The sequence below is a fragment of the Athene cunicularia genome (assembly GCF_003259725.1).
Source record: "Athene cunicularia isolate RWA chromosome 1 unlocalized genomic scaffold, athCun1 chr1_part1, whole genome shotgun sequence".
In the NCBI taxonomy this organism is placed as follows: Eukaryota; Metazoa; Chordata; class Aves; order Strigiformes; family Strigidae; genus Athene; species Athene cunicularia.
Window position 1 is genome coordinate 55,342,803 of NW_020799091.1, and position 20,649 is coordinate 55,363,451.

The 20,649-nt window shown below is 40.5% G+C and overlaps 1 long non-coding RNA gene across 1 annotated transcript; it reads left to right on the forward strand.

Annotated features, from left to right (window-relative positions):
- The first annotated feature begins 1,382 nt into the window (after nt 1–1,382).
- LOC113484646 lies at nt 1,383–13,066 on the forward strand. Its single transcript, XR_003399256.1, has 3 exons — nt 1,383–1,855; nt 2,355–2,443; nt 12,759–13,066. It is a non-coding gene; the product is annotated as an uncharacterized LOC113484646 (long non-coding RNA).
- The last annotated feature ends 7,583 nt before the right edge of the window (nt 13,067–20,649 follow it).

Sequence of the window (20,649 nt, forward strand, 5' to 3'; positions counted from 1 at the left end):
GTCTGCAGGACAGTGGGGGTTTTGGTGTGACAAGGACAGAGCCGTCGTTACTCCCCACTGGTTCCTGGTGGAGAAGAGGTCAGTGGTGGAAGCTGGCTCACTCATCCCTCCTTCCCCAACCTTCACAACTTTTTTTCACCTAAGTTCTAGAACAAGGGCTTTCGTTTCTCCCAAAGGCCTGCAGGATAGCCTGGCTCCTGGCTACACCTGCCTCCCCATCTCACTCTTCCCCATGGCCATACATGCGTGGAAATTGTCCCACCAGGTGTCTCAACACCTTCTGACAAGCCCCATGAAGGGGAAACCTGGCTTCCTCCAGAAGCTTTCATTTCCTACCTTTGCACCAACAGCAGTGAGAAGAGGCAACGTGTTAGGAGGAAAAATGTTTCCAGTGGAGAAAGATCATGTTACCGAGGTCTATTTGTGTCTCCTGCTGCATCGTGCTTCCTCTTTCTCCTCCCCACAATTGCCTTTCCTCTGGCTCAGGCCCTACTGACACCAGTGCACCTCCTTTGCACCATGTTGGGCACCCAACAGAGGGACCGTCTGCACCCCCAGAAAGCCTAATGAAAACCTTGTTTGTATTTTGCAGGCGTGAGTAGACTAAACTCACTAACAACAACCTGTATATGGCCCATATTTACTCAGTCTCACACCAGTGATTCCCACTGTTCATTGACAGACCTTCATATGTAGCCTCACAAACTAATGTTTTAACTAAGACAATTTGTCTTCTCAAATGTGACATTATTTTGCACCTGAGCCAGCCTGATAAAAGTGACCAAGGATGTAAGTGCTACTCGAGGCTCGAGGCCTCCGCACTGAACTGACAACAGCCCTGCCAGATCTAAGGGACAAAATGGAGGAGGTGAAACCCCCTGCAAGCAGCTCAGCCATGTCATGCTTAGCATTGGTCTTCTGCCCAGACAATGAAAATGGCTTCTACTTTTGCGTATATTCTTATCCATCCTGTGCCATGTTCATGTGCTAGTGTCTCTGAAACATGAGTGATGTAAATACCCTGTTCAGACTAAACTACTGGTATGAAGTTGCAGGTAAGTGTAACGCAGTCCACGTGTGTTGTAGCATGGATATCCTGAGCTGGGCATCCAGGTACTGAAACATGATGAGCTTCAGCAACATTGACAGTGGCTGACTGGAAAAACTTTCTCTGCAACCCAGGGAAGGTTTGCACTTTTTTGGACCTGACTTTGCCATACAGCCCCATAAGAGTTGTCAGTAGCTTAGCTAGATTTGATAGTTCTTCCACTTTCCTGGTTTCTCATATCTGGAATAAATGTAGAGCTCTCTTTTTCTCCTCAAGATTTCACTGTACTGACCTAGTGTAAAAAAACTGCATAAATATAGACATGACAAGGTGGCTTTCCAGTTTGCCCATGCTCTGCAGTCAGCAGGAATGCTAATCATGAGCGGCTTCACCTCAGTATGGCTGAACAAACAATCCAGGTTGTCTTCACGAGGGATGGAAAGCTGGATGATACAGTCAGTAGTGTATAGGCTGCAGTCACTTCATCCTACAGTGAGCGATTCTGCTTCATCTTAAAACACCAGTGACTTTGCTAACTGATGAGGTCAGTTTTGGGTATAATGGGAGATGAGATACCCAGCTCAGGTGTGGATCCCTCACCACAGGCACCTCATCTGAGACCAAATGAAGTTGGAAGAAAGGTCACAGCTTGGTTTTAGTAGCTGACCTTGGAGGGCTCCTGAAAAGGGAATGCAGGCACATGAACAGCTATTTTTTTACCCTTTTTACCCTTACCTTTGACAACAATAGTGCAAATTCATGTGGTTTAGCTGATGGTCAGTTTAAAGTACCGCTTCACCCTGTCAGGTAAGTGGTGCTGAGGACAGGTATTTCTCCAGTGGATTTTACATCAAATAAATAGACTAGGAAAGCCTCTGAAGTTTGTATTCTGTATTTTATACTGTAAAATCTAAGTCACAGTAAATAGCCCGCAACAATACTGTGAGAGCTGATAAAGACAGAAAGGAGCAGGATGTCCAAATTGATAATCTGAAAAATGCATAACCACATGTGTGCACAATACAGGCAAACCTGATACTTATTAAATGTTATCACAGAGCTGAAGGATCCCAACTGAGTATTAGAACTCCAATGTGCTGGAATTTGCACAAATATACAAAAGAGACATTCTACATTTTATGGAATTAAGATGATCGTGTCTGGATGAACTGCAACAGAGGCATGGAAAAATGATACTGGTATTATTTAAAGTAGCAATTTTTATGATTACATCTGAAAAATACTTTATAGGATTCTCATAACATTTGCACTGATTATATATGTGTATATATCAATGTACTCACAGGTGAACCTGATGGAAGACTGTATCTGTATGTCATGCAGAGAACCCAGGACTGTTGCCTACCATGCATGCTCTCGCCACTGGGCTGTAAGGTCTGTTCTTTCTGCTTTGTTTTTTTCATTTATTCCTTGACTAGACCCTGGACATCCTTCTTCTTTCATTAGTTCTCTGACTATTTGATAAGAAAGCCGTCATATGGGAAAAAGACAAAATCTTCCTCTCACATATTTTAAAAGAAAGCAGTAGGGGGATTTTGGTAGCCTTTCAGGGCATCATTACCCAGGAAGCAATAGTCTCAGGCTCCCTTACAGTGTCAGGGCCCAGAGGGAATAAGAGCCACTACTTCTTGCATCCCTTTTGGGCTGAGACATGACATAGGTACCAAGTGGTTTAGACAGAAATGCTTTCTGTGCACAGAAACACAAACTGAGGCATTTGGAGAACTTCAGACTGGAAGAGAAAAGTGGTTGTAGACCACAGGCATCCACAGAGTGACACAGTAGCTCAGCAGGAGGTTGCAGGATCTTTGTGCTGGGCAACTAAATTCTACTACGCAGGTCTTGTGTCTGGACCTTGGAAATTTCAATCTACAGTTGTTCCAGGACCCGTTCATATAACAGACTAATGAACTGCAAAATTTCAGTTTAAAATGCCTTTGGAGAGTTAAAGTAAACATTTAAAAGTATAACTGAAGATACATTTCCATTCTGTTTTTACTCTTATAACCAATAAAGTATAAAGCATTTCATATAAAAAGACTCTAAACCAAATCTCCTTATTTTAATTTTACTCATATAATCTATAAACAATTTTATATAAAACCACTGGAAAATGCATGCCTTTCTGCTTCTTTGTTATGTTGAATTTTCGGAGTGGTATTAATTTCTAAGTCTAAGCTTCTGGAGAGAAAGGCTTACATGAAAATGTTGATGCTATCTTAACTATCGTGCTCTGACCAACACTGCAGTAACAGAGAACACCAATAAAGTGCTGCAGTGCTGCATAATTGTCTTATTAATTGGAACATTATTTACAGAATGGGCTGCCTTCACAGCATGCACCTACTTTCTGAAATGCTCGCAACACTCGGGACACAGCAGGCAGCCAGCATAAAAGTTCAGTTAAAGAAACAGTAAAATAGCCATCCATATAAATGCAAGTTAATGAATTGAGTCCTCCTGGCAGGAAGACTTGAATGTGAGCAAGCATTTTCAAATTTAAAGAGAGGTGACCTTAAAAGCCTGCCAAACCTCAAAGGTAACACAGCATTTATGATGGTAGTGGTGGGGGCCCTTTAATTTTTAGCTGAAGAACAACTCATCTCAGCTATTCTAGTAAAATATGTTGTATGATATGTTATAAACTACATTTTGACAAAGGCCCTTTTTGGAAACCAGACGATAGGAAAGAAAATAACCTTTTTGAATATGTAGAGTACTACCTCACATTTAAATCAACTGCTTAAATAGCATTGTACATACTAAATCCTCTGCATGGCAGTTGTTTATGGAGTCCCTCTTTGATGAAAGTTCTCCAGACACCATGAAAACAAACTGCCATACTCTCTCTATGCTCCTAAAAAAGACATTAGTGCCAACTATTCAACAAAGCGTTTCATATTTTCAATGTCCTCGTAAAATCCTTTCAGCTGGCAGAAGGGAAATTATGATGTCTGTCCCTCTGCCTTTGTTACTTATTAGAAAATTCAACAACAAAAAAAAAAAAAACCAAAAACAAACCAAAAAACGTGCAGGACCAAGGCTCCAAGGCTTACAGCTCTGAAGGACTGTTTTGCCCAAGATTAATGTTTCATTATCATATATGATGTAATGTCAATACGAACATTTACAACTTCAGTGCTAAGTTCATAAATTACTGTGTGGTTTATTCAGCATGGGTACACAACATCGGGGGTTTTAAGAGTTTTAGGGCAGTCAATATTTTCACAAAATACCTTGTAAAATCCTTTTCATAATTTACTTCCTAAAATATCTGATACTTGCAGACTTTTGGACAGATATTCCATCTTGCTTAGGACTTTCCAGCCTAGCTCAGTGCAAAGCAGGAAGATGATTTTTGCCATTAACACTGAGTTGCCATAAATCAGGCTTTCATTGCGGGCTCTTTGGATGCGTCATTCGTGATGCTGCAACTTGCACTCAGTTCTCAGAAACTGAAGCCAGTTGCTTCCTTGGCAATTATACAGTATAATAGCAGCCTGGATCCCAGTTCATTTGCCATGGACGTTAAAGCATTTTATGTTAGGTATTCAGCAGAAAACACAGCACTCTAGTGCCTAATTTCCTCCACGGATCTAGTAATTTCTCTTTTCCTCCGAAAACACTGAAAACGAACATTGTATTTAAAAAAAAAAAAAAAAGTTTTCTCTGGTGCTTTCAACTAATTTGTGGTTTTAAAAAGCACCTGTGAGTGTAATACATCCCATCTATGTCTAGATACCTATCTGAAACAGATCTGCTTCTGCTTTCATCGTTTTATGCAACCCGACCTCCATTGCTCTGCAGCTCGCTCTTGACTGTGACTGGCTCTGCCACCATCTATCACCACCAAACCCCTACCAGCCCAAAGGAGAGAAGTGCCTAGTGATGCAGACATGTTACAGGCACCGCCAGTTTTCAGGTCTCCTGTGTGCATTTGAGAAAAGGTACAGAGCTCTTGGAGAGCAGACAGCTAGAGAGTAAGGAATTCCAAATTCCTTACTTCTCTTTATTTCAGAGCTTTTTTTTTTTTTTTTTTTTTTTTTTTTTTTTTTCCATCCAGAGCAGCTACATTAACTTCAGTGTTCTGGATCACATTCAGTTGGGATAGGCAATTGGCATATTACTGCAGCAATTTCAAACACTGATGGCATTTCCTTGGCTCTCTGCCAAATATAAAATTATTACATATTGTTGCTAGATTTCTATAAATAGTTATGAGCGTTCCTCTGAAAACCAGTTGCACTTGGGCTGTGTTTAGAATAGCATTTCACTTTAGCTAAGGTTGTAAAAATTATAATCTTCCAATATGATCTTGAAATGATAATCCATTCCAATGGAGGGTTGTTGGTTGTTTTTTTATTCCCAAACAAATCTGCCTCAGAACTGAGTTTTTCCATGTCACCATTTAGCAAAAGTAATTATATAAAAGACTTAAGGAAAGTCAGTTTAACCTACTTCAGTAAGGTAAGCTCAGAGATTTAAGTGGGCGTATCTTAGACTAGAGTTCCCATAATATAGATCTGATTAATTTATATTTGGTTCACAGGTGAATCAAGTTACTAGAAGCTTACTTTTCAAATGCAAGCAACTATAATGAAAGAAATTATTTTTATGTTACAATGCTACTGTCCAGTTGTAGTACAGATGACCCAGACGCAGGCAAGACCATAGCAGGCTGGATCTGTATCATGGCTGTCTATTGGGCTATATTCTGGCACTGAGCCTCCGTAGCCATCTTCTCCTGTTTCTTTCCTTAATCCTTGTCAATGACAAAGACATTTTCTGGCTGCTGTAACAGTAGTTCCTCTTCTTGTTTCTGTCATAAAGTCATGGAACAAAGTTTGAGTTACAAGTGTGAAATATGAGTTGCTGAAACATGTGAATTCATACTCTTTTATTCTCTTTTATGATTTCTGGAAGCTTTACTGGTTCTAGTTTTGCCTCTGAGTCCAAATATATCAAAAGCTGTTTATGTTACCAAATGCCAGAATACACAGATGGCATCCATTTAACTGAGTAGATTTTTACTATTGGTTATGGGTATTTCATGCTATCAATCTGACATCTTCCCAAGCGTCATTATTTTTTTCTTTATAACTCTTCCTTAAGGTAAATAGGCATTTGGCCAAATCCTTCTGGCTCTACTTTTATGAATTAATTTCACTCTGGCTGCTACAGTATAAAGAGAACACTGTTGGGCCCATGATGTTTGATTTATTATTTCAGATGAGGAGCTCTTGAAATGCCTAGTAAATTTGATCTTTATGGCAATTCCAAATACAGCATCTATATCATAGCCATATGCATGCCACATTACACTTTTTCTTGATCAAAAAAGAAAAAAGTAACCTGCAATATCCTCAAATATAGAAGAAATTGGAAGAAATAAGAACCACACCTCTATACATATGTTCTTTGGCCTAGAATGTATTTATTGATGCAGGATATGGATCTAAACCAAAATGAAATTATTCTTGAGAAATGCTGATCCTTATCCTTCAAAGAGTCTGAAAATGTACCTATGGAAGATGGCTGAATTTTACAATTACTTCCTAAGCTTGACCTATATTAAGAATAATAGGATTATCTTATTACATCTTTAGCTGTGATAGGGCTGGAGAAGGTTACTTAGACCCTATGGCTACACTGCTAAATAGAAGAGAGACAGGAGATATTTCTCAGCGCTGAGGACAAGTGGTAAGCACAGACATCCATGTTACATAGCTCTTGTCCCTGTGACTTGTTTCATTCTGTGGGGTGCCTATGAAGTTCAATGGAAAATAATTCTTTTCATGTGTTTTTGCCCAGTTCAAGATGTTTGAAGCAAATGTATAACCTGTATTGCAGATTGCCAGAGTGGTGGCTTTGGAACATGGAGCCACATATGTGTACAGCATGTCTGAGGTTGTAAAACCTGCTGGGATAGCACTGGAAGATTGTGTAGGATGGAAGGAGTCGCACTTCATGCAGTCTTGACCATGCTGTCCTGGAGTTAATTAGTTTGCAGAAGTGAGCCCAGGCATTGGTGAGAGCCGGGAGCTCAGCAGAAATGTCCACCCCCTGTTGAGCCAAACTGGAGATTCAAGGCAGCTTACTGTTGTGTGTCACTCTCCACAGTTCAGCCTGAGACTTAGTGTCTGTTCTGGTGTCCAAGGAGCTTAAGAAGGCAAAACATTGCCCGTGTTTCTACTACTGACTTTTTTGGAATAACATAATGGGCCAGCTGCCCAGAAGCCCAGTGTTTCAAATGCTGGGGAATGATGAGCTGAGAGTGCTAACCATGTGGGCTAGGCTAAACAGACCATAATTTCTGTCAGGCAAGAGGAAGACATTGCACAACATGGAAGCTTTCACTTTCAAGCACGGAGAGCCTTCCATGTGCTGTTCCGGTCAGAGGGGGACACTTGCAGGACAGGATCCTAAAGAAACTGGTTTGAGTGAGGAGACTCTTGCATGCTGTCTAGGACAAAAGAGGCAGTGCTCCCTTCTCAGGATAGGGGAACAGAAGCAGGGAAAACACCAAGACTGGGGACAGACCTTTTATACCAACTCTGGGCAGAGTTCCCTGGGATTTCAGGCTCCTGCAGGAACATTCCTTTTCCCCCCTGCCACATGCAGACACTTTTATTAGGAGAAGGAAGCAAACTTCTCATGCAGGATGGTCTTCAGGCATTTCCTGATCAGTAAAGGCAATTCCCAGGGAGCAGAGGGCTTTTGGTAGCATTCCCAGATCTTGCCAGTGAGCAGCACAGCACATGCCAGCAGTCACTCAGCAAACCTAGCCAAAGCTCTATTATTGATCTTGAACGTCCTCTCCTTTTCCCAGCAAGACACTGGAAATAGCATAAGGCTCTCCAATCACTTGGCAGTGCAGCCTACAGACACAGCAGGGAAGTGCCACGGGACTCATCACATGGCAGAGACAGATGGGTTCTTCCTGCTCTTTACCTCCATTCCCTTTGCCTGTGCTTACTTGAACACCCTCCTCCTCTGGCAGACTAAGCCTTAGGGATATTGCATGGCTGCACAGTTAGTAGCACTGATACCTATGACTATGCCATCTCCTCTAGGCTCATGGTCTCAGGAGTTGACATGCCATCCACACTCTAGACCTTTTCTCTAAGCAGGTCTCTGGGCATGGTTTGCAGAGGCACCGTTCTAGCTGAATGTTCTAATAGAAAGTCACACATTTTAGGTGCGAGATGTATGTGCAGCAAGAATTTTGGTCTTGATAATCATGCTGCGTTTTTAGCATCACCACACACTACCAAGAGTACTGGGGATATTGGCTCGGGACCTCAAGGTCCTCCAGTGTGGAGCTGGCCACTAAAGGCGCACTCCCTCTTGGTGCTGAAGGAGGTGGAGGCCTACTTAAAGTCTTCTGAGGGACTGCTGTAGGTGTCAGGTAGGGCTATCTCAGCAGCAGCCATAGAAATAACACTCTCATACTTGCAATACCCATATCTGGAAGAATGACATGGAAAAGACCTTCTACTCCATCTCCCGATGAAACCATCAGGTACTCAGGTTTGATTCCAAAATAACTTGCACCTAGCATGCCCATCATATTTAATGCATGCTACATTTACATCTATGGCCTTGCCTGATAGTAATTCCCTCCTCTTTTTGTCACTGGTAATTCATCTCTTGATCACTGCTATGTAGCCACTACTATTATAAGGAACTTGGGGAATGCAAATAGAGGGTTGGTTGGTTGGTTGCCTCACTGCTACCTTGAGGCCCTCCTCTTGTACTTAGTGCCCATCAATGAAGCTTGATCTTCATCCCCTGGGTCTCATTTCCAGACATGCTCTGTGGCCCCAGGAGACACTTTGTGTAGTTTAATAATTAGCACTACCTGAAGATGGGAGGATTGCCAGCTAGTCAAGCCGCACTAAAAATCAACCCTATTCTATTCTGCCTGATTCAGTACTCCACCTTCCAAAAGCAAATGATACGCTTATGTTTCCAATATTTTCCCTATTTTTGACTTACTGCCCTATACTCTATTGAATTTTATTCTTGTGCAGAGCACTGCACCGCTACAATGAGATACAGGACTTTCTTAATGCTCTTTCAGGTTTTTGTTGGGGTTTTTCTGTTTTTTGTTTTTAATTTTAGTTTAATCTTTAGGAACCAAATAGGTGGACAAAAAGAAATGAGGAGAAGGTAAACACAAGACTGATGGGACACTGAAAAGCAATATTAATGAAGAAGAGAGTCAGATTAGAAGCCAACGCTGCCCAAAGTCAGCTGAATTTGAGCTGTGGGCACAAGCTGTTTACTTCACTGTTGTCCAGAGGGTGTGAAAGAACGAGGTCAGGAGGAGTGTCTGCTTGGGTTTTTGCTACTATTGCCTTGCTTGCTCCCCCTCTAAATTGGTTTAATCTCTGGAAAGTTTTTCTGTTGTCTAGTGTTGTTGCAAACAGAAGGAGGGTGAATAGGAGGCCATTCAAGGCCATACGTTACATATTTAATCGTTTCCTCTAATACAAGGCTTATTGCTATAGGCATGCTCTCCATTTCATACATCCCTCCCTTGGGCCGCATATAATTCTTCATATTGTGGTTGACATTCAGGCATTTAAATTACAGCTCTCTATCTTGCCTTGCAGACTGCAATGACTTTCTTGGCTTTACAATGTTTGCTGTCCAGATGGTTGCTGTCAAATAAGAAACAGGTGGCATCACTGACATGTGGTTTTCCTATAAATTTCTTATAAAACAGAGTAAAATTCAAAATGTTCTTAAGCTTGATGGTCTGTATTATTAAAAGGCATTTCTGTCCTAGGTAGTTTACTAATCTCTGTGGGACTCAGGGAGAAAAAGCCTTGAAAGAGTCTCTGTGCAAATTGAAAACAACTATTTCTCAGGTTTTCATATTTCTTCCCCAAAGAACTGGCACTGCCCTGATGAGTTTGGCTCCCACCTCAAATAATTTGTTCTCGTTTCATTAAAACCTCTCTCCAGCATTCCCTCCACTAGATGGTACTAGGACAACGCTTTTGTCTTCACAAGCTTTCCCAGCGATGATAATCATAATAACAAAGTGACCATGAACATAGAAGCAGAAAATGGTCAGGCTTTTCAGGGTGCAAGAAATTTCTGGTGAAAACTGTTAAACTTTCAAGGTGAAATACTCAAAATTTAGCAGAGAAAACAGTTGCCTGAGTCATTATATCTTGTTCTTGCATCTGTTACAACAATCTTAATTTGCATATATCACATTCATTTTTCCATATTTTTGTTTTTATTTATTCTCTATGGGAATATGTAATTTAGAATATTGTTACAGAAAACAAATGGGAAGAACTGTATTAAAATTAGATCCTATCCCTGTCTTTTCCCAAAAGTTACCATTTAACAAAAAAGTTAATTCATTTGCCTGTCCTTACCAACACATACATCGTTTGCTGCAATATATGGCATCCAAAGCAAGGCAAAACTAACCCTTACAGCTTATATAGCTTAATCTGGTAGCTCATTGGTGTCACGGGCAGCCAGTAGTCCGGTAAATGATAGTGCCCATGCACTTCACAATATTCATATGTCTTACACTGATGTTTTTAATACCTGGACTTTTCTACCTTTGGGACTTTTTCAAGTGGAGGGCTGAGTGAGAGTGTAGAGAAATGAGTGAATCTGTATATTCACAGTTGTATTGACATTCTTATGTCTTAGACTGAGTGTGGTACCTTATTCCATGGGCAATGTTAAAATCTACAGCTATTTGAGTTGTAAGATCATGTGAAGGAGGTGGGTTACATCTTGCCATTCTGCTCCAAGACAAACAGAACTGCAATAAGGTTTGTAGAACTTGACAGCCAAAAATGCTGTACAACAATAAAGGAGCAAAACTCCCAGGCTGTGCTGGAGGCTCTGACAGCTCATCCGATGAGCACAAAGCTGTCAAAAGAAAAAAAGATGAAATAAACACCTAGGTATTAGGGCATGCTGGTATGTCTCTTGGACTTTTAAACCCTAGAATCACTGAATTTTTTTTGAAGAAAAAATTTGCAGACTGTCTGCAACAATTACCCTCTTTTCTCTCTGTGTGACTGGATTTAAAGCATTTTATATACCACTTTCTCACATCCTCTGAGAGACCTCCCCAAACTCTATAAAAACATTAGAGGAGCCAAAAGGAAAAGATAATGTACCTTTCACATTACTTATTTCTTATAATTCTAGAAGCGTTTATTGGTTATTAGTGTTACAATAATGTCTGACATTCCTCAAGAAGCTTTAGGTTGACGTTATCAATCTCAGGCCAGAGAGTATGCAAGATGCTTTGAGGGCATTTTTAACAAATTAAAATGGGATTTTCATATATCTTGTTCTTTTAGTACACACATTTCAGAATTCTATTAAGAAAGGTTACTTGAGGGAAGACAGCTTGAGTTAGTTCCTCCAGCATTAAAGCAAGATTAATTTTTCCTTTTCTTTTTTTTTTTTTTTTTCTGAATTAGTACCATTTTCATGCATGTAAAGAGCTTTTCTGCTTGCTAACAACTCTTTACTTTCTAATGAACCTATGACTGACAGAAAGTTGAGCTTTTTTTTCCTCCCACTAATACCACCATTGTATGTGTCTTGTTAACCAGTATTGTGTATCAGTCACAAGCTGACTCCTTTGTGCCTTTGTAAAGTATCAATTTAGTCAGCATTATCTACTGGGGACACAATGCTGCCGGTAAACACGAACACAAAAGTCCTGTAGCATTGTAAGCCCTAAAACCACCGGTTGAGCCAGGAGCCCTGGAGCCTGGGAGGTGGTGAGGCTGTGGCTGGTGTTGCGGCCGCCCGTCATCAGCTGGCTGCAGCAGGGTCGGAGGGAGCAGGCAGGCAGCCAGGACGGGACTGGCTGCTGGGCCCGGCCAGGGCGCAGGGGCAGCTGGGAGCTCGGGCAGTGTCTTCGTTCTGGCTGCTGGTTGGGTTGCTTGGCTGGAAAAAAACCTATGCCATCCAGATCTGCCTGCCAACCTGCCTGCGACTTGACTATGCTGATATTTGACCAGACGGACACATTCCCAGTGCCTATTTTGATTTTTGCTTGATCAGGCTTTTCCAACAGTAACCTGGTTTCTCTGCATCAAAAAAACCAACACCAAAATCAAACCCTGTGGCATGTGCAGATTGTTGCAGTTCAGTTGCTGGACCCTGCGCTCTGCAAGGAGTCTGCAGCTCCTCATACCTGCAGATGCAAGCTAGCTCCCCTTCGGTCTCCAGGTAGACTTTAAAAGGGAAGGTTAGACCAACGTAGTCTCTCCTTTCATGTTTTCTTGCCTGGTCGATGGTCAGCAGAAACACCCAACCCCCATTGCACTGGAGAGGGGGAGGGCAGCAGCTCTGTGGGGGTTCTGTGTCTTTGGATGAAATTGTCCCTTTGTTAGTCCAAAATAGCTCAAATTTGGCAAGTTTCCAAGCATGCAGTGAAAGACGTCTGTTTGAGACAGTGCTTAGAGAAGGCTGAGGATGGAGGACTGAAAAAGAGGTGCCTGACTGGCTGGGTTCCCACCGGCGTGATTAATGTAATGTTGCTGGGATTTTACTGCATTATTAATGAAGTGTTAGGGTGCCTGGAGCACTGGAAAAACATCTCTGGAAAATTATTACTAAAATTCTGAATTGGTGTATTGGATAACCTTTCGTTTTTGTTTTTGTTTTTTTTTTTTCTTGCCCGTAGAGTCCTTATCATGCTGGAGGAAGGCTATAAATAATAACGAGCAAGAGCAAGACTACGCAGGCGCTATTCCTTCCACCTCCCCAAGGAGCAGCGGCCCGCTGCCAGCGGGCTCTGGGTGCCAGAAGCCCACGGGAATCTTGCCCAGGGGCTGTGCAGGGGCTCGGGGCTGCACCCGCCAAGCCCCTCCGGACTCAAGGCCAGAGCTCGGGGGACCGGGGAGGTAACGCCTCTGGAGTTCTACTTGGCAGAACAGTATTGGGATCTGACGGGGAACAGCCTTGGCTGGTTTAGGGCTTTTGTTCGCATTGATGAAGCCTGCATCTAGGATGAGGAGTGCAAAATATCTCTACTTTTTTTTTTTTTTCTTCCCAAAAAGCTGTTATCTCCTTTCTTATTGGCTTTGTCATGCCTCTTTTTTTCCCCTCTTTTCTTTTTTCCCCCTTTTCTTCTAAATCATTAACTCTACTCATCTATATTTTAGTCATCTATTCTTTTTTGATGGTAGCAACTGTGTGTTTGTTTTGGGAGGTATTTTTGTTGGTTTTTTGTTTGGTTTTCGTTTTTTGTTGGTTTTGTTTTCAACTGCTGTGCTTTAAACCAGCCTTGCTTGTCTAAAGCTTCCAGTTGCTAAGCGACTTTTCCCCTCCGCCCTTCCTGCAGCCCGGTTGCCATAGTGCTGCCAGCCTCGGCTATCAAGTAGCAGAGAGCAGTCATTACTCACTGAAAAAAAAAAAACCCAACCAAAAAACAAAAAACCAACCCAAACCCCACACCAAACCACCAAAAACCAAGGCTGCACGGGCAAATAAACATTTTTCTTTCCTTTTAAGTGATTTTGCGAGCCAGCGGGAGGATCCCTGGGCACATTACAGCCACGGTTGCATGCTGCGTTATTTTCTTGTGGAAGTTTTCGGTTTCATCTCTGCGTTAAAATAGGATGGACTGCAGTGCTGACTCATGGACACCTGTGACGTTGTTCGTGGCAGCAACAGATATTTGAGGATATACTTTCTAAGAGGCTGTTCTTCGTACCTGGGCAACTGGTATCGCACCCTCCATGACTGTGATTCACCCCAGCACAAGCAGGTGCTCTGCAGCTCTGCAAATCTGAGCATCTTTCCTTAGAAACCAGGTGATAGGGTTAGAGCTTTTCTCGAGTAATATTTTAGTAACAATAACATCATGTGTACATAAAATGTGTGGTGTGCTACCATCAAAGACTACAAGTATACACACTGGTTAAAAATCAGCTCTTCTTTTCAAATGCAATCAAACAAATTTGTGTGAAGAATCATATGCAGACAAATAGAGGGTCTTCCATTTTTTAAAGAAAAATTGTATCCCCAGTGGCTTGGGTGAAACAAAAGTTAGTATCAGCCCTACAACATAATAAACAAGAAGGAAAACCTGACATCTTTCTGCTCTAAAATGGTAAGCTTTCTTGTCATCAGTCTACTGATTCTCAGGCTTCACCAGCTGGGTGCTAGAGGGGGACATAGAGCATGGAAATAACAGACATGGGGTCTCTAATCAATAAGCCATCCATCATACCCAGTGAAAAAAAAAAGCATTTGACTTTTGCATAACAATGAAAGTATGCAAGCTTTAAAATACCTGCTAATAAAGAATTTGGTAGTATAAAGTTACCTGTTGAAGAATATAAATCACATGAGTAAATTCGAGTTGATAGTTGGGGGATAGAGGCTTTTGCACCAGTAAATGTTATAAACAGTAGTTGAGTTGAACATAGAATAGTTTCAGTTGTTCTCTGACTTTAGTTTCCATTAATCACAGCAAAAGCCTCCAGCTTGGGTTGTCAGTATAAAGCCTCCCTTAACATCCAGGGAACTTTCTTCCCACATTCTGCAGTCGGTGAGATACTGTGATAATAAATGCATCAAGGAGCTAGACTCCGTGTCCTTACATGCCCTTCCATTTATCCAATCCAGCATCTGCCTATTTGAACGGGTGCATCAGATACAGGCAGCGTGCCAGCTATTAAAATGTTACACCTACTGTCACGGATCTGAGTTTTACATTTTGTTTTTCCCTTGTCCTTGAAAAGGCCTCACTCCTGAACTAAGAGGAGTGTGCTTAACTGCTCCTTGTCTTAAATTCCCTGTTTACCCAACTATCTGTTCCCTGATTTGGTACTTTGTATTCTCTTCTCTTCAAGCTATTCTTGGGAACATTAAATATCATTGTGCAAGAAAAGTCGTTTAAGAAAGAACCTTTGCCAACTGTATGGAAAACTGATTTCAAAATCCATTTCTACTCTGATGAAGCATGCAAATCAAACATTGCGGGGGGGAAGGATTAATTTAAAAGTTCGGGGGTTTTAATCAGGAAGTATTTGTTTGTCTTAGGAGCTAGCCTGACATAACATCAGCTGGAGATCAGTGTGCTGTGGTTAGCATCCAGACATCACTGAGGTTTCAATAAATTGACATGTTCTTACTGAAAAAAAAATGGAAAAAAATGATCCTCAGTTTTACTATCTGTTTTTCTAAAGGAACTCAGGATTTGAGAATGGCTATGTTCAATAAATCAGGAATTGAAGGTCTACAGAACAGACCTTTTTGTCCGGGAAATATTGATTTAAGAGAAATATTGCCAGATTTATTATGTGAAGACCCTTGCTTAAACACAGAATTAGGTGAAGATCCTTATTCTCAATTAGATTGCTTTACCTCTAGGCTTCATTTCATCCAAAAGAGAAATTACTGGAATAAAGGTTAAATATCAAAATTAGAAATATTATTGCCTGTGTTCCTTGATGTTTGAAATGGTAATAGAACTAATTGAACATTAACCTAGTAGGACCAAGGCATCTCTATTTGCATGGTTTTGACATCTGAATTGGGCAATAACTTCTCCATGCTGAAATTATGCAATGGTTGTTAGTCAGTCTTTCATTTCCTCAAGCATTTGTGCACAGATTACATCCGCATATTATATTTTATTATGACTCATTAAAATGCTAATCGACAAAAGTATGCTATCACAGTTTCAGGAGAGATCTACATCATTAAATGGGTCTCCATTTTGATACCTTTCTCACAGCCAACACAACACATCAACTGAAATCCACATCAACAGCTTGCTTTCTAAGTCTATGAACAATATTCGCTTTGTGCATTGCTGGTCTTGCTGTATGTGTATTTTTCAAGTTCTCTTCTTCTGATTTGTTTCTGGTTTCCTAACCTTCCCTTCCAACATCCCCAACCTGTTGTCAAGGTAAAATCACTGTATCATTGTTAAGATACTTCCATGAGAGCCGCCTCCTCTGCTGTCTGATTCCTGTACTTCACCTACCTATCACAAGTCCCCAGACTTTTTTATCTGCTCACATAAACCTTTGATTGATCCTTTCCCTCTGTTGATTCCAGATCTGCTTGTTTGTTCTTGTATTTTCTCTTCCTACCTGACTCTTCAATCCTGTCCTGTGCAGTTATTTGTGTTCACTACAAAGTACCTCCACACCTAGGTTGTGTATCAGGTAATTCTTTCACCATCCATAAATTCTGAGATACCAAATTGACCAAATAATACATTGTTCTTACAGCTAACAGACACACTTCTTACTTTCTCCCTTTTAGGGAGCTTTTAGGTAATAATAACTTTACATCAGCAGAATTTCTACTTTGCTGAATCTTTGTTCCTCTGATGCTAGAATTAGAGTCTGGGAAATCGTTATTTCTCACTGGATATATGCTTATCCCATTCCCCTGTTTTCTACCACTAACGATACTTTTATGTTGTATTGATGATCTTGCTTGCCACACAGACTATTTCTTAAAAAATTGTTTTGTAAAATTACTTTCCTTTGACAAATTAAAAATTCTCAATCCTGACTTCTATTTCTCAAACATTTACATTAAAATCTAGAATTTTAATCCAAACACTCAAAAATGTTTTCATTTGCTTAGCAAAAATTATTGAGAAAGAATGCCCAGTTTTTATTCAGAGTTGCAGTCTACCTCTTTCCAAGATGCCACTACACTGGCAGGAGGAGTCATTGTTGTCCTTCAGCTCCACAATTAAATTCCCTTCCCCTGGACTTTGTACCCACTTGCTTCTTCGTGTCACTGGCTTATTTTTTTGTGTTCCTTGAGCCTGGGGCTACTGGCTCAGGATTTGTGGACTTCCTTGGGTTTTAATTTGGCCGTTGGGTTATATGAACTTAGGTCATGGCTTTAGGAAATCCCAGTTTTATCTGACCATGGACAGTGAAAACAAACAATGATGACAGTCATGAGAAATGAGAAAGTTGGCCTGAGTAAAAGAATTACGGTTACTCTCACCTGATAACAAAGCCATAACTGGGATTAGCTGAATCTGGGGCTACCATGACTTAGTTTAGATAGTTGTGACTGAAGAAGGTTGAGGCATTCTGGATGCTTTCAAAATAAATATGTTGATCATCTGCTCTCATTGGCTCCCACTCCAGTTGGCTTACTTAAGTTTTTTAAAAGTAGCATGTCTGTTTTGCACCTGGTATAATTCTATTTTTGTGCTACTATGAGGCATTTTATCAAGTACATAAATCATGCTGAGTACTGCAGTATTTTGAGCATGTGTATGTGCATGTAATTCTAACACATAGCCTCAAAGAAAAACCTTTGTCAGAATTATAGATTGCTAGATATTCATTATTCACCATTGTTTGGATTTCTGTCCAAAACATTTTATTATTCTTTTAGTCTGATAGCAGTTTTCTAGACCATTGTGCAAGCTTTAGTGTTACTTAGCAGTTAATCTCGCCCAAAAATGGAATAACAGGCTTCTTTGTCTACCCAAATTCACACTGTTTGCTGTTAGATCTAATCAAAGAAAAGTAAACATCATTCATTTTATTCTACTACTTTTCCTTCCACTGTACTCTCCAAATACTCATACAGTTCATATATACCAGTGGAAGGTGGGAAAAAAAAACATGTAGAAGAGGTTAAATTCCAGTCTGAAACAATTTGTAATAGAAAATAATAATATCCATTAAGAGTAAATAAGAGAAACTCTAGCATGTTCTGTGGATGTTTTGAAGGCCTGGCTGGCATCCATAGATGGTCAGATGTTGCTATGATGGAGACCTTCAGAAATGAGTGGACAGATGAAAACCAGCGTCTAGCTTTTCTTTTTTTGTTGTTGTTGCTGAAGCTTTGTATATAGGCGTTTTCTTTCTCAAGTAACAAACATGTAATGAAGTTCCTCTTAAAATGATGGTGACTTAGGTAAGCAGATTTCTGACTGCATTACAAGATGAGCTTTCTAGTCCCTTTCTAGAAAAGGGATTATTTGGAGCCATCAGTATCTGTTTTCAATCCCCTACTTCCATGCATTTCAACTGAAGATACCTTAGTAGAATTCTAATTCTTTCTTCCCTCTACAGAGTACAAAATGTAATAGCCCATGGCTTCAGAGATAAATGTGGTTTTCTTGCTGTAGCCATGTTTTTGTCTCTTGTATCATTCTTTTTTTTCCCCTTTTTCTTAGCCTAATTCCCTATTCTCTTGTAGATTTGTATTTCAGATTTTAGCCAGCGGCATAAACTGCTTCTCAGAGAGCCTCTTGAAACTTCTCAGTCCATGCCCGGAAATCAGCGTGAATGTTCTTGTCTCATGGGACTCCTAGAATAGATAAAAGCCTGCAAGGGCATCTACAAAGTGAAAAACCACAAAAAGAAAAAAATAAAGTCAAGTTGACTACAACTCAGCCTGCCTTTTTACCATGGGTGAGAAAGACTATCCTCTTATCTCAGAATCAAGGCCTCAGTCCAGCTTTCACTGAAGACAGTGGAATGTTTTCTCTGGACTTGAGACAGAATGGCATCAGTCCCCAGCCCTCTTCTACAGTACTCGGTGTTAAAGCAAGCACTTACGTATAGTCAGGCCACAGCACTACCCCAAACTATCCCAGACTAAGCAACTGTCTGGCAACGTTTTGCACTTGTACATTTCTTCAAGGCTTTTATTACTTTATCAAAGCTTTTACAGGTTACAATATAGGTTATATTTTTCAAGATGCCATATGCACCATGCAGCCTAACTTAATTAAAAGTCATTTGGACTTTCAAGTCAGGTTGATACAGAAGGAAGAAACTCACCAAGTCTTTGAGGTATGATTTACAAGTGGTATTATTCCTTTTTTCCTTTTCAGTCTTTTTGTGGACCTAAGTCACACTTTTGCTGTCTTGTACACTCTGTTAGGGCAAGATGAACCTGAAATTAATTTAATCTGGCCTTTTAGGATCTGTCTTGTTCTTTGTGATCCACTGTTTGCCCAAGGAATACCAAATAGCAGCCATTTACTGTTAATATAGGAAACAGAACTAAAATTTATTCTCATTACTAAATAAAATTTATCTGCATTATTTACATGCCAGTAAACAAAGCCTTTCATAAAGAAATCATCAGCCTTTCATGTCCCTGAACATAGGCCATGATATACAGAGGCAACCAAGCTCCTAACTCTACATTAGATTTTGGTAGAAGTTCAGGTACCTCAGTATCAGGTGGAAGCCTTTGAGGATCTGGTCATAGAGAATATGGAGTACACAAAAGCATTCCAGAACAATATACATATTAATACTACTGTTCCCCTCCCCTTGCCCTGGAAAACCCTATAATGAGCCTTGTTGGTTGCTTAACAGTACCTTTGTTCACACATCACCCTGACCTGGCCATGAAGGCTTCCTCATTGTCTTCATTTCAGGAATTCTGAAGTTGCAGATGATGATGGCATGTTGGGAACGGTGCATGTAAGACCTCTGTCTACAATAAATTCCATAGGAACCTGGGCAGTGACTAAAGACATCTTGGAGCAATAGTTCAAAGACTTGGATAACAGAAATCTGAGGAAGAGAATTTCTGTTTGAGATCTTTGGCAAAAATTCAGGCTTTCTCAATTTAGCTACTTAACTGAAATACTTGAATGAGAATGCGGATTCGTAATGTTTCCTATAATGGTATCTCCAGACAGGAATTCATATCTCAATAGGGCTAAACAGACACCTCTAGAGGGCTGTCTCCCTCTACTTTCCCCACAGGGACCATGGGTGGCCAAGCTTTCAATGGAGGCACCTCATTTAAATGCCTTCAACTAAATGGTGTGAACTTTTCTGAGTTTGGTATATGCAGGAAGTGACTTAGATACTGAACTAGAATTTGCAGGAGATCTAGGACAAACTTCTGCTATCTTTCGGTAAACCAAAGTTGAGTCTTCAAACACAGGGTAGAATGAACCTTCCTTCACCCATTCCCCATAGTAAGTGATGGAGAAACGTATTTTTGCTCCACACTGGAGAAAATCAGTATCTGGTCTGGCACTGTCTAGTTCAAAACCTTTTGATCTTTAGAACTTCTACAACTACCACAATGCACATTCAGCAAAATAGAAAAACTTGGAGAGAATGTGGCTGTTGAAAAGGAGATAGGGATTGTTTATGTACTTGTGTACACACTGTAGGCACAGTTACATATACCACAACTGTCTCTCATTCCTGCAGGAAAAGTGGCTCCCATTTGTGCTCAGTGAACATAGTGGTTCAGAAGCAAAACCTGAAGAGTGTTTGTTTGTTTTTTTCATTTTGTGGGACATTGGATAAAGGAACTGTGTTATGTACGTTCTGATGTACAATGTTTAAATATTTTCTGTCATCTCAAGTTATTTTTTTTGACCATCTATTCAGTGAGTCCTAACAGTCTGAAATCCCTCAGACAGAAAAATCCCTGTTCCCCTATCCTTGCTCCTAGTTTGACAGAGATATAAATCTTTTCAAAACAGCAGCTCTCTCCCCCCTACCGAATCTATTTCTGTGATACAATAATTATACAAATAAATACATAGATAAGGCAGGATGGAATTCAGAGGTCTTTCACTCTCTAAAACTAAG